Below are 12,403 nucleotides of genomic sequence, written 5' to 3'. Positions count from 1 at the left end.
CCGAAACATGTGCATGTCGGGTCGTTGAGTCATTGGATGTATACACAAGACCTTGTACCAATAAAGGCATTTTGCATTTACCAGATGAATTGAAGGACACTTTTTAGTGCTCACCATTCTGATTGGGACAATTCCACTTTGTCTTTGTAAGTCTTCAGATGGGCCACAGCAGTTTTCCTTGATGTGTTTGGGGAATAGCATAATCTTATCTTCCATTTGGCCATTCTCCAGCATTTTGCTATAATCTGGGCAGCATCCTACTGTGCTATAAAACACTCCCTCATAGAAGTCTGTCAGGAACTGATTCCAACCATTTTTCTTTTCGAGCTGATGCAAATATTATCTCTAATTGTGTAAAAGGATTTCTAGAGTCTAGCCTTGAGAAATGGTACCTGAAGAAAAACCAAAGTGCAGTGGTGTAATTAGATATTTTTATACCCAGGGCAAATTTCACAAACTACCATATGCTTTTTCCCCAATATTTCTGTGAGGAATTGTGCCCAGGGCAGGATTAATTCTTCGAGGGCCCCTAGGTACACAAGTACATTGGGCCCCCTGGCCCTGCCCCACCTATACCCCACCCAACCCCACCCCTGCCCCGTCCACACCCCACCCCCTGCCCTGCCCCATTTATTTACCTGTTTTCTTATTTGTTTTTATGCTTTTTATTAAATTATATATATATATCCCTTTTACCTCATCTTCTTGTCATTGTCTTCCATCCACTGTCTGCCCCTTCCAGAAACTCTCACCCCTGCCATCTTTCCTCCTGCCCCTTCCTCCCCATTGGTCTGGCATCCATCATCTTCCCTCTGTTCCCCTCATGATCTGGCATCTCTCTCCTTCCATTTCTCCTTTCCTACTCCCATGTGGTTTTTAGCATCTCTCTCTTCTCATTTCCTCCACTCAGATCTGATATCTCTGCCTCCTTCCCCATTCTTTGGCATCTCTCTCTCCTCTCTCTTCCATTTCCTTTTCTTCTCTGGCCTTCTTTCTCTATTTTCTGCCTCTTTCTAAATTAAATTTTTTCTTACTATTCAGTCCTCAGTTTCCCTGTTTTCACTATGTCTACTCACAGCTTGCCACCCCTCCACTATCTCTTTAACTCTATCTTCTTCCCCCCCATCCAGCATGTAGGAAAGCAGCACAGTGTTGATGGAAAGTGTTGATGGAAAATGCCAGAGTTTTAATTGAATTCTGGAGAAGTTCGTAATTCTATGTTATTAGCTTCCAAATCCCAAAGGTTGCATAATCATATCTGCTGTAATTTGTGCCTGTCTCTACAGTACAGTACCCTAAGCCATCAGTACTTAAAAACAAACACATAGACCTAAATGAGATCCCTTACAAGAATAATAGAAGCTGTGGGCTAGGAAAATAGTAACATAATAACATAGTAGATGACGGCAGATAAAGACCCTAATGGTCCATCCAGTCTGCCCAACCTGATTCGATTTAAATTTTTTACATTTTTCTTCTTCGCTATTCTTAGCTAAAATACAGCAATTGTATGGGTTTCCAGAAAATAAAGCACTGCCACAGCATACAACCTCATTTTCAGAGATGAAAAACCTATAGCTCAGACAGAAGCAGAGAAAAAGACAAAGTAAAAAAGTGTGGGTTACCTCAATGAATCTATTATGTGGAATCTTGTTTCCCCCCTAAAAAAGAGGCAACAATATAATAATGTATGAACAGTCAGAAATAACTAAACCAAGAAAGGTAAAGAAAGGCCTAGATATAAAATAGGAAGCAGAGTGAAGTGAAATCAAAATATTTTGTAAGCTGTTTATAGATTAAGCTGATGATGTAAGAACCAGTATTGGATGGAAGAGAGGCGCCTGAGGCCGATTTTAGTTTCTTGGGGGCCCGTGGCTGTCTCAAAAAAACCAATGCTGAGCCGTCTGTTATTTGTTTCTTCAGTGGGGCCCCCTGACAAGTTCGGGCCCTAGGCACGTGCCTCTTGGGCCTATTCATTAATCTGGCCCTGATTGTGCCCTTTTCTCTGCTTCTGTCCATCTTACACTGTCTCTGCCAAAATGTGACACACTTTCATACTTTCTAATGGTCTGGCAGACAGAAAAAAGCTATTGAAGAAATGAAAAAAGAAAAAAAAATATATTTCTGTATTCTAACTGAATGAATTTCACACAAACACGTTGAACATTTTTAGTCTAGAAGCCTTCAGGATTTCAAGCAGTTTCTGGGATTCAGAGGTCAGCAGTAGGCTAGGACCCAGCTTTGGCAGCAGATCTCAGCGATATTGGGAAAAGCTGATAGATTTAGATTTGCACTCCTGTTATTTGCAATCTGAACATCTCTTCAATCTGCAAAAGACAAACTTTTCACTTTGCAGAGATGGACCAACCTCAGAGCCAGATAGACTTGTACTGAGCAAATGAAAGGTCAACATCTTAGATAATAAGCCCACAGTAATAAAACTATGACTAACACGCTAGAAAAATCTCCGTAAGATAAACAGACAAGCCTCCATGACGCCAAAGACTGAGGCACTGGGCCAGCATCAGATTGCATTCTTACTCTCTCTTGAAAACCTGCATGAGTGAAAGGACCTTGCATTTCATAACTGGCTGGGTAACTTCCTGGACTAATAGATTTTCACTGCAAGTTTCTGCTGCATGAGGTCAATGTGTTAGTATCTTAATTTTGTGTGGTGAGAAAGCAGAGGGATTCCTATATCATCTCACTTACCCAACAGTAGTTCATGGCTGTCTTCTCTTCCCTATACAATCAAAATGATTCAGGTCTTGTCTCTTTCCCTCACTGACCTCCAACCACTGGAGTTCATGTCTAATAGCATAGCAATAATTGTCTGGTTTTGCCCAGTAACTCAGCTTCTTTCATAAACTGCATTTCACAATAGAAGGTGCTCCACCTCTACCCAGTGGCATAGTAAGGGGAAGAGGGTCTGTCCTAGGTGCCATCTTGAAGATGGCGTAGGTACCCATCCTCCTCTCCACTCCCCCTCCTTTCCCACCCTCCCCGTTGTTGCACATGCACGCCGCTTCCCTTCCCCATACCTCTGTTATGCTCCTGGCACGAGCATCAACCCCCAAGATGATGTCGCGCCAGTGTCAGCTCTTGATCTGACATCACTTTCTGGACCCGTGTCTAGGAAGTGATGTCAGAGGAAGAGCCGACGCTGGCACAACAGCAGCTTGGGTGTTGCTGCTCGCACCTGGAATGTTACAGAGGTACAGAGAAAGGAATTGGTGAGCGCATGGCAGGAGGAGGCGGGAAAGAAGCGTGTGGAGGTGGGGGTGGGGGTGGAGAAGAGGGTGGGGAGAGGCACCACTGCCTCCACCTTCAATGTCTTATGCAGTATGGAGGATACTAGTCAATTCTTCTTCAAAAGGGAAACTTAGCCTTTCAAAACTAGATTTTATACGTATTCTGATGACATATTACTCTTGTTTCCAGTTTCATCATTTAATATTGATTTAACACCACTGGAGGATTGTCTTCATTCTATAGGCAATTCCGGTCCTCGAGAGCTACAGGCAGGTCAGGTTTTCAGGATATCCACAATAAATATGCATGAGATAGATTTGCATTTCAAGGAGGCAGTGCATGCAAATCCATCTCATACATATTCATGTGTATATCCTGAAATCCTTAACAGGCAATGATTGGCTAGCCCGGAACTTCCTCTCCGACGTCAGAATTGACATCGGGAAAAAGGCAAGAAGCGGCGGACCGGGGTTTGAATCGGCGCGGAAGGGAGGGACGGAGGGAGGCTGGAAGGCAGTGGCGGTACACGGGCGGGGGGGAGGGTTGAATCAGGCACTGGAGGGAGGAAGGAGGTAGGCAGTCAGGCTGGCTTCGTGGGAGGGGGTGGTACTAAGGCTGGAAGGCAAGACATAGGAAGCAGGCACTGGAGGCACTAAGGATACAGGACGGGGGCACTGGGGGCACTAAGGACACAGGATTGGGGGCAATAAGGACATGGGAAGGAGGCACTTGGGGCACTAAGGACATAGGAAGGAAGCACTGGGGGTACTATGGACATAGGACGGAGGCACCTCGGGTACTAAGAACTTGGGAAGGAGGCACTGGGGGGGAATAAAGACACGGGAAGGAGGCACTGGGGGCACTAAGGACACGGGACGGAGGAACTGGGGGCACTAAGGACACGGGAAGGAGGCACTGGGGGTACTAAGGACACGGGAAGGAGGCACTGGGGCACTAAGGACACAGGAAGGAGGCACAGGGAGACTAAGGACACAGGAAGGAGGCACTGAGGGCACTAAAGACACGGGACGGAGGCACTGGGGGGCACTAAGGACACGGGAAGGAGGCACTGGGGGCACTAAGGACACAGGACGGAGGCACTGAGGGCACTAAGGACACAGTAAGGAGGCACTGGGGGCACTAAGGACACAGGACGGAGGAACTGGGGGCACTAAGGACATGGGAAGGAGGCACTTGGGGCACTAAGGACACAGGACGGAGGCACTGTGGGCACTAAGGACACGGGACGGAGGAACTGGGGGCACTAAGGACACGGGAAGGAGGCACTGGGGGTACTAAGGACACGGGAAGGAGGCACTGGGGCACTAAGGACACAGGAAGGAGGCACAGGGAGACTAAGGACACAGGAAGGAGGCACTAAGGGCACTAAAGACACGGAACGGAGGCACTGGGGGGCACTAAGGACACGGGAAGGAGGCACTGGGGGCACTAAGGACACAGGACGGAGGCACTGAGGGCACTAAGGACTCAGTAAGGAGGCACTGGGGGCACTAAGGACACAGGACGGAGGAACTGGGGGCACTAAGGACATGGGAAGGAGGCACTTGGGGCACTAAGGACACAGGACGGAGGCACTGTGGGCACTAAGGACACAGGACGGAGGCACTGGGGGCACTAAGGACTTGGGAAGGAGGCACTGGGGGCACTAAGGACACAGGACGGAGGCACTGCGGACACTAAGGACTTGGGAAGGAGGCACTGGGGGCACTAAGGACAAGGGAAGGAGGCACATGTGGCACTAAGTACACGGGATGGAGACACTGAGGGCACTAAGGACACGGGATGGAGGCACATGTGGCACTAAGGACACAGGATGGAGGAACTGGGGGCACTAAGGACACAGGACAGAGGCACTGGGGGCACTAAGGACATGGGAAGGAGGCCCTAGGGGCACTAAGGATGTAGAAAGGAGGCACTGGGGGCACTAAAGACATGTGAAGGAGGCCCTAGGGGCACTAAGGATATAGAAAGGAGGCATTGCAGGCACTAAGGACTTGGGAAGGAGGCACTGGGGGCACTAAGTACACAGGACGGAGGCATTGCGGGCACTAAGGACTTGGAAAGGAGGCACTGGGGGCATTAAGGACACAGGACGGAGGCACTGGGGCACTAAGGACACGTGATGGAGGCACTTGGGGCACTAAGGACATGGGAAGGAGGCACTGGGGGCACTAAGGACATGGGAAGGAGGCCCTAGGGGCACTAAGGATGTAGAAAGGAGGCACTGGGGGCACTAAAGACATGGGAAGGAGGCCCTAGGGGCACTAAGGATATAGAAAGGAGGCACTGGGAGCACTAAAGACATGGGAAAGAGGCACTGGGGGCACTAAGGACACAGGATGGAGGCACTGGGGGCACTAAGGACATGGGAAGGAGGCACTGGGGCACTAAGTACACAGGATGAAGGCACTGGAGGCACTAAGGACATGGGAAGGGGCACTAAGGACATAGGAAGGAAGCACTGAGGGCACTAAGGACATAGGAAGGAAGGAGGGAGGGAATAGAAAGGGACAATTGTTGGGCCTGAATGCAGAAAGAAAGAAATGAAAGAAAGGATACACGGTCAAAAGGAAACGCAACCAGAAACTCATGAAATCACCAGACAGCAAAGGTAGGAAAAATGATTTTATTTTATTTTTTAAATTTCTTTATTCATTTTAAAACTTTAAACAAGTAATTCATTATACAATCATATAAACTATAATAATACCTATTAATCATACATTCACTGAAATCAAACTATAACTTCGCCCTCCCATCCTTCTTCCAATATAATCATATAATTTTATACATATAAAATCCTCCCCCCCCTTATGCTTCAATAATCAAAAGGAGAGGCGGGAACCAAGTGTGAGGTCATTAAATTTGCAGATGACACCAAACTATACAGCAGGGCCCAAACCAGGGAAGACTGCGAAGATCTCCAAAAGGATCTAACGCAGCTGGAAAAGTGGGCCGAAAAATGGCAGATGAGCTTCAACGTGGGGAAATGCAAGGTCATGCACGTGGGAAAAAAGAACCCGATGTTCACATACAAAATGGGGGGAACACCACTAGGGGTCAGTAACCTGGAGAGAGACCTGGGAGTGATGGTAGACGCATCACTGAAGGCATCGGCGCAATGCGCCACAGCCTCTAGGAAAGCAAACAGAATGTTGGGTATCATTAAGAAGGGTATTACGACCAGGACGAAGGAAGTCATCATGCCGTTGTATCGTGCAATGGTACGGCCGCATCTGGAGTACTGTGTCCAGTACTGGTCACCGTACCTCAAGAAAGACATGGCGGTACTTGAGGGAGTACAAAGAAGAGCAACTAAACTGATAAAGGGAATGGAAAATCTCCCATATACCGACAGATTGAAGCAGTTGGGACTTTTCTCCCTGGAGAAGCGAAGACTTAGAGGAGACATGATAGAAACCTTCAAGATCCTGAAGGGCATAGAAAAAGTAGACAGGGACAGATTTTTCAAATTAAGGGGCACCACGAGCACAAGGGGGCACTCGGAGAAATTGAAAGGGGACAGGTTTAGAACAAACGCTAGGAAGTTCTTTTTCACTCAGAGGATGGTGGATACATGGAACGCGCTTCCAGAGGCTGTTGTAGACAAGAAAACCTTAAATGGTTTCAAAGAAGGTTTGGATAGATTCCTAGAAGAAAAAGGGATTGAGGAGTATAGATAGGTATAGACCATTGCTCAGGCAATGGGCCTGATGGGCCGCCGCGGGAGCGGACCGCTGGGCAGGATGGACCTATGGTCTGCCTCAGCGGAGGCAACTTCTTATGTTCTTAAATAAATTATTAATTATTTTCAATTTAGTGATCAAAATGTGTCAGTTTTGAGAATTTATATCTGCTGTCTATATTTTGCACTATATTTGTCTATTTTTCTATAGTTACTGAGGTGACATTGCATATTTTAAAGTCATCTGCCTTGACATCTTTGAAACACCCCAAATATAAATGATAATTAACATTTTCTCTGTATATAGTGTGCTTTGTAGTTTTTTAAAATTTTATGGTTACCATTATGAAAAATGAATGGAAGAAATTGGGGTGGGGCTAGGATGGGATTAGGGCATGGCTAGGGTGGGATTGGGGCGGGACTGATAAGTACATAAGTACATAAGTACATAAGTAGTCGCCTCCGCCGGGGCAGACCAGAGGTCCATCCAGCCCAGCGGTCCGCTCACGCGGCGGCCCATCAGGCATATTGCCTGGTCAGCGGTCCCTGACTAATTTTATTGCCTACCTCTACAGTTATCTCTAAACCTTCCACTGCTCTTATCTGTACCCCTCAATCCCTTTGTCTTCCAGGAACCTATCCAGGTCATCCTTGAAACCCTGTACTGTGCTATTTCTTATCACGGCCTCCGGAAGGGTGTTCCATGTGTCCACCACCCTCTGTGTGAAAAAGTACTTCCTTGCGTTTGTTTTAAACCTGTCCCCCTTCAATTTCATCGAGTGACCCCTTGTTCTTGTGGTTTCTTTCAAATTGAAAAATCTGTCTTTGTCAACCTTTTCGATGCCCCTCAGGATCTTGAAGGTCTCTATCATATCTCCTCTGAGTCTCCGCTTTTCCAGGGAGAACAGCCCCAGCTTCTTCAGTCTGTCAGTGTATGTAAGGTTTTCCATACCCTTAATCAGTTTAGTTGCTCTTCTCTGGACTCCCTCAAGCATTGCCATGTCCTTTTTGAGGTACGGTGACCAGTACTGTACACAGTATTCCAGATGCGGGCGCACCATAGCCCGGTACAGTGGCAGGATGACTTCCTTCGTTCTGGTCGAGATACCCTTCTTAATGATACCTAACATTTGGTTTGCTTTCCTCGAGGCTGTGGCGCATTGTGCCGATGCCTTCAATGTCGTGTCTACCATCACTCCCAAGTCTCTTTCCAGATTACTGACCCCTAGCATTGATCCCCCCATTTTGTAAGTGAACATCGGGTTCCTTCTCCCTATATGCATGACCTTGCATTTCCCTACATTGAAGCTCATTTGCCACTTTTTCGCCCATTCTTCCAATGTCGTAAGATCCCTTTGGAGATTCTCGCAGTCAACCGTGGTTTCAACCTTGCTGAATAGTTTGGTGTCATCTGCAAATTTGATGACCTCGCATTTTGTTCCCGCCTCCAGGTCGTCAATGAATATGTTAAACAGGAGCGGTCCCAGCACCGATCCTTGAGGAACCCCGCTCGTGACCCCTTGCCAGTCCGAGTAATGGCCCTTTACACCAACCCTCTGCTTCCTGTCTGCCAGCCAGTTTTTGATCCATCGGTGGACCTCCCCGTGCACCCCATGGTTCCATAGCTTCCTGAGCAACCGCTCATGTGGTACCTTATCGAAGGCTTTCTGGAAGTCTAGGTAAATTATGTCTATGGGTTCTCCTTTGTCCACCTGGTTGTTTACCCCCTCAAAGAAGTACAACAAGTTTGTGAGGCACGACCTACCCTTGCAGAACCCATGCTGGCTCGACCTTAGCTGTCCATTTTTTTCGATATGGTCACAGATGCTGTCCTTAATCAGTGCCTCCATCATCTTTCCCGGGACCGATGTGAGGCTTACCGGCCTATAGTTTCCCGGGTCGCCCCTCGAACCCTTCTTGAAGATGGGCGTGACATTAGCTATTTTCCAGTCCTCCGGGATCTCTCCAGTTTTTAGGGATAGGTTGCATATTTGCTGAAGTGTCTCTGCTATTTCATTCCTTAATTCCTTGAGCACCCTTGGGTGAATGCTATCCGGACCTGGCGACTTGTCGCTCTTTAGCTTGTCTATCTGCCTGAGGACATCCTCCTGGCTCACCTCTAATTTGACCAGCTTGTTATCTTGATCTCCATTTTCTATTTCCTCTGGTTCCGGAATGTTGGATGTGTCCTCCCTCGTGAAGACCGACGTAAAGAAGTCATTTAACTTGTCAGCTATTTCTTTTTCCTCCCTCACTACTCCCTTTCTATCCCCATCATCCAAGGGCCCCACTTCCTCCCTCGCTGGTTGCTTCCCCTTTACGTACCTGAAGAATGATTTGAAATTTTTTGCCTCTCCCGCTAGTCTCTCTTCATATTCCCTCTTTGCTCTCCTAACCACTCGGTGGCACTCCTTCTGGCTTTCCTTGTGTTCCTTTTGGTTGGCCTGCGTTTGATCCTGTTTCCATTTTTTGAACGATGCTTTCTTGTTACTGATCGCCTTTTTTACAACTGCCGTTATCCATGCTGGGTTCTTTATTCGATTTTTCTTGCACTCTTTTCTGAACCTGGGGACGTACAGGTTCTGTGCTTCGTGCACCGTACGCTTGAGCAGGGTCCAGGCGCTTTCTACGGACTCTACCTTCCTTGTGCTGCCGTTGAGTTTCTTCCCCACCATTTTCCTCATTGCATCATAATTCCCTTTTCTGAAGTTGAGCGCTGTTGTTGTGGTTCTTTTCACCCTGGATGATCCCAGTTCTAGTCTGCACTGGATCATGTTGTGATCGCTGTTTCCCAGTGGGTCTAATACCGCTACTTCCTTTGCAGGTCCCCCCAGTCCACTGAAGATTAGATCAAGAGTAGCTTCTCCTCGTGTAGGTTCCATGACCAGCTGTTCCTAGAAGCAGTCCCTCGTGGCTTCCAGGAATTTGGTCTCTCTCTCGCAACTTGAGTGCCCGATACTCCAGTCTATCCCAGGGTAGTTGAAGTCTCCCATCACCACCACACTTCCATTCTTGCATACCTGCCGCAGTTCCGTCTCCAGGTCCCGGTCGATTTCTTCCGATTGGCCAGGCGGACGATAGTATAGACCCAATTTGATGTCTGCTCCAGATCCTCCTGGTAGCTTAACCCATATTGATTCCAAGCCTTCCGACCTTACTGCTGTTTCCATTTTGGTTGAGGGTATGGAGTCTTTTATGTATAGCGCTATTCCTCCACCCTTCTTGTGTGTCCTGTCTCTCCTGTAATTAATAGATGTCCCCTTTTGATGAAAAAAAATAAATGGTCACGTTAATGATACTACAAAAATCCAGTGACTGAGAAGCAGCAAACTCTTATACTAACGGCCACAGTATCCTGCAAACATACACTTAGAACCTATAAATCAAGCTTGTCATGCTGTTACAGAACTGAAGGAGCTCAAACAGCAACCCTGTCTATGAAGAGGCAGCACTTCAATTACACTGAGATCTAGAATACCAATACACCATCACCTTCTAAGGGGAAAACAGTATAAGCTGCACTGCTACCAAACAGATTTTCAACAAATACAGAATAAGTAACTAAAAATAAAAAATACAAATATGCAGACAAAACCTGAACCCCAGGAAGACAAACCTATGCAATAGAACATTGGAAAAACAGAAAAAAGAAATGCATTTCCTCTGTACTATGTAAAATATGAAAAGAGATGCACATTCCCACAGGTTACAAATTCCAATTACATTACAGAAAAATCAACATAAAAAAGCTTTGTATCTGTTCTTGTCTGAACGAAAGATTAGGGCCCAAATTCTGTAACCAGCGCCCAAAGTAGGCACCTATTTTGGAGGCACCCACTAGATAGGCGCCTATCTAAATTGAATAACAAGCTCAATTGAGCTTTTTAATCAGCACTGATTGAAACATAGGTGCTTATCAAGAAAGCGTGATTCTGTAACAAGGCGCCTCTAAAAATTTAGGCGGCCTTCAAAAAAATAGGCGCTATGCATGTTAGGCTTGGGCGTGGCTACATGTCAGAATCACTGCTCTTAAGCATGCTCAAACGCTCAAACGCTAACTTTTAGTTGTGTCTAGAGCTGGCCTATTTAATGGGCACATCCAAAATAGGTTCCGCTCAGCCTGATTCATTAAACAGCACCCAATTTTACTTGAATCGCGCTGAACAATGCCTAATTAGGCACCTAACTTTTGGGCGCTTCTTATAGAATTTGCCCTTAGGTTCTTACCTCTGCTAATCTTCTTTCTTGTAAATTGTGACAGGGAAGCTCCTGTCCCAGTGAAAAGGACTGTTAAACCTCCCCAGCATGCAGCACGGGGCTCTGTATAATCCGGCATTGACCCAGGACAGCTGGTTCAGCCAAGAGAGAGAAAAGGCAGGTCACAGCACAGCCCAAGAGCCAGATAGGGAGGGCACTGAAAACTAATAATTTCCCCTATCACTCCTTTCCCCAAGTGGGGGAGAAACCTGAGACCAATTTGGAGAGGGGTGGAGTCAGACCCCGGAGTTTGCAGGCTGGGAAGCCTCAAATGGGAAACAAGCAGAGGCAGCAGGAGGGAGGCTCAGCTGGCTCTGATTGGGAAAGCCAAACAACCCACGGTGATCCTAGCTTCCACACATTGCCTAAGCCCCAGGAGGGATGTTTTGCAGGAGGCCAGCCCACAAGGAGAGGCAGTATAACCCACAGGAGGTATAGTGACTTGCCTATTAAACCCCAGAGGGAAGGGCTGGAAGTTTACCCTAATGGAAATGCTGCAGGGGAGCTGGCAGACATGCAGAGAGGGAGATGGGATGTAAAGCCTGGAATGAATGTGGAAATGGAAAGGCCAGGGTTCCCAAGAGTGTGAGTGGGAAATGTATAGTGACCCTGGGGGTAGTGTGTTTGGTGAGGACATGGACCTAGAAGAATATAGTGTGTGAGGGCCCTGTATTGTCCTGTAGAAAGAGTTTCTGCTTCGTTTAAACTGGAGCTGAAGCAGGGCTGGGGCAGCCCTGCCTAATTGAGTGAAATTCCTACAGTGAACAGCGTGTTAAAGCCAGAAGCAAAGTTAATTTGGGTTTGAACTGTGACTGTGAAGATAACTGAGATGTGATAAAGCGGGCACGGGCCGTGCTCAGCTGTAAAGCAAGGAACTGTGGTTAGGACAACCTGATAAAGCCTAAAAGGGGATGTCAGAACAGTGAATGCCCTGATCCAGGGTGAGTTTATTTTTGGTTTTGAATTTGGATTAATTTGATGATGAGGACTGAACCAGTGCGGTACTGAGCCTAATGTAATGCCCTTGGACTGAGCAGTATGGGAATACGAGCTGGGGCTGAGAGAAAGTCCAAAGCACCAAGTTTGTTTGTTTTCCTCATTTTCTTTCTTTTGGACACTAATAAACCTGATGCTGTTTTCAGAAATCCGGTATCCGGGTTTTTCCTGCACTTAAGCACATAAAAGGCA

This window comes from Geotrypetes seraphini, chromosome 10, assembly GCF_902459505.1.
Source record: "Geotrypetes seraphini chromosome 10, aGeoSer1.1, whole genome shotgun sequence".
Lineage (NCBI taxonomy): Eukaryota > Metazoa > Chordata > Amphibia > Gymnophiona > Dermophiidae > Geotrypetes > Geotrypetes seraphini.
This window is presented reverse-complemented; position numbering follows the sequence as displayed.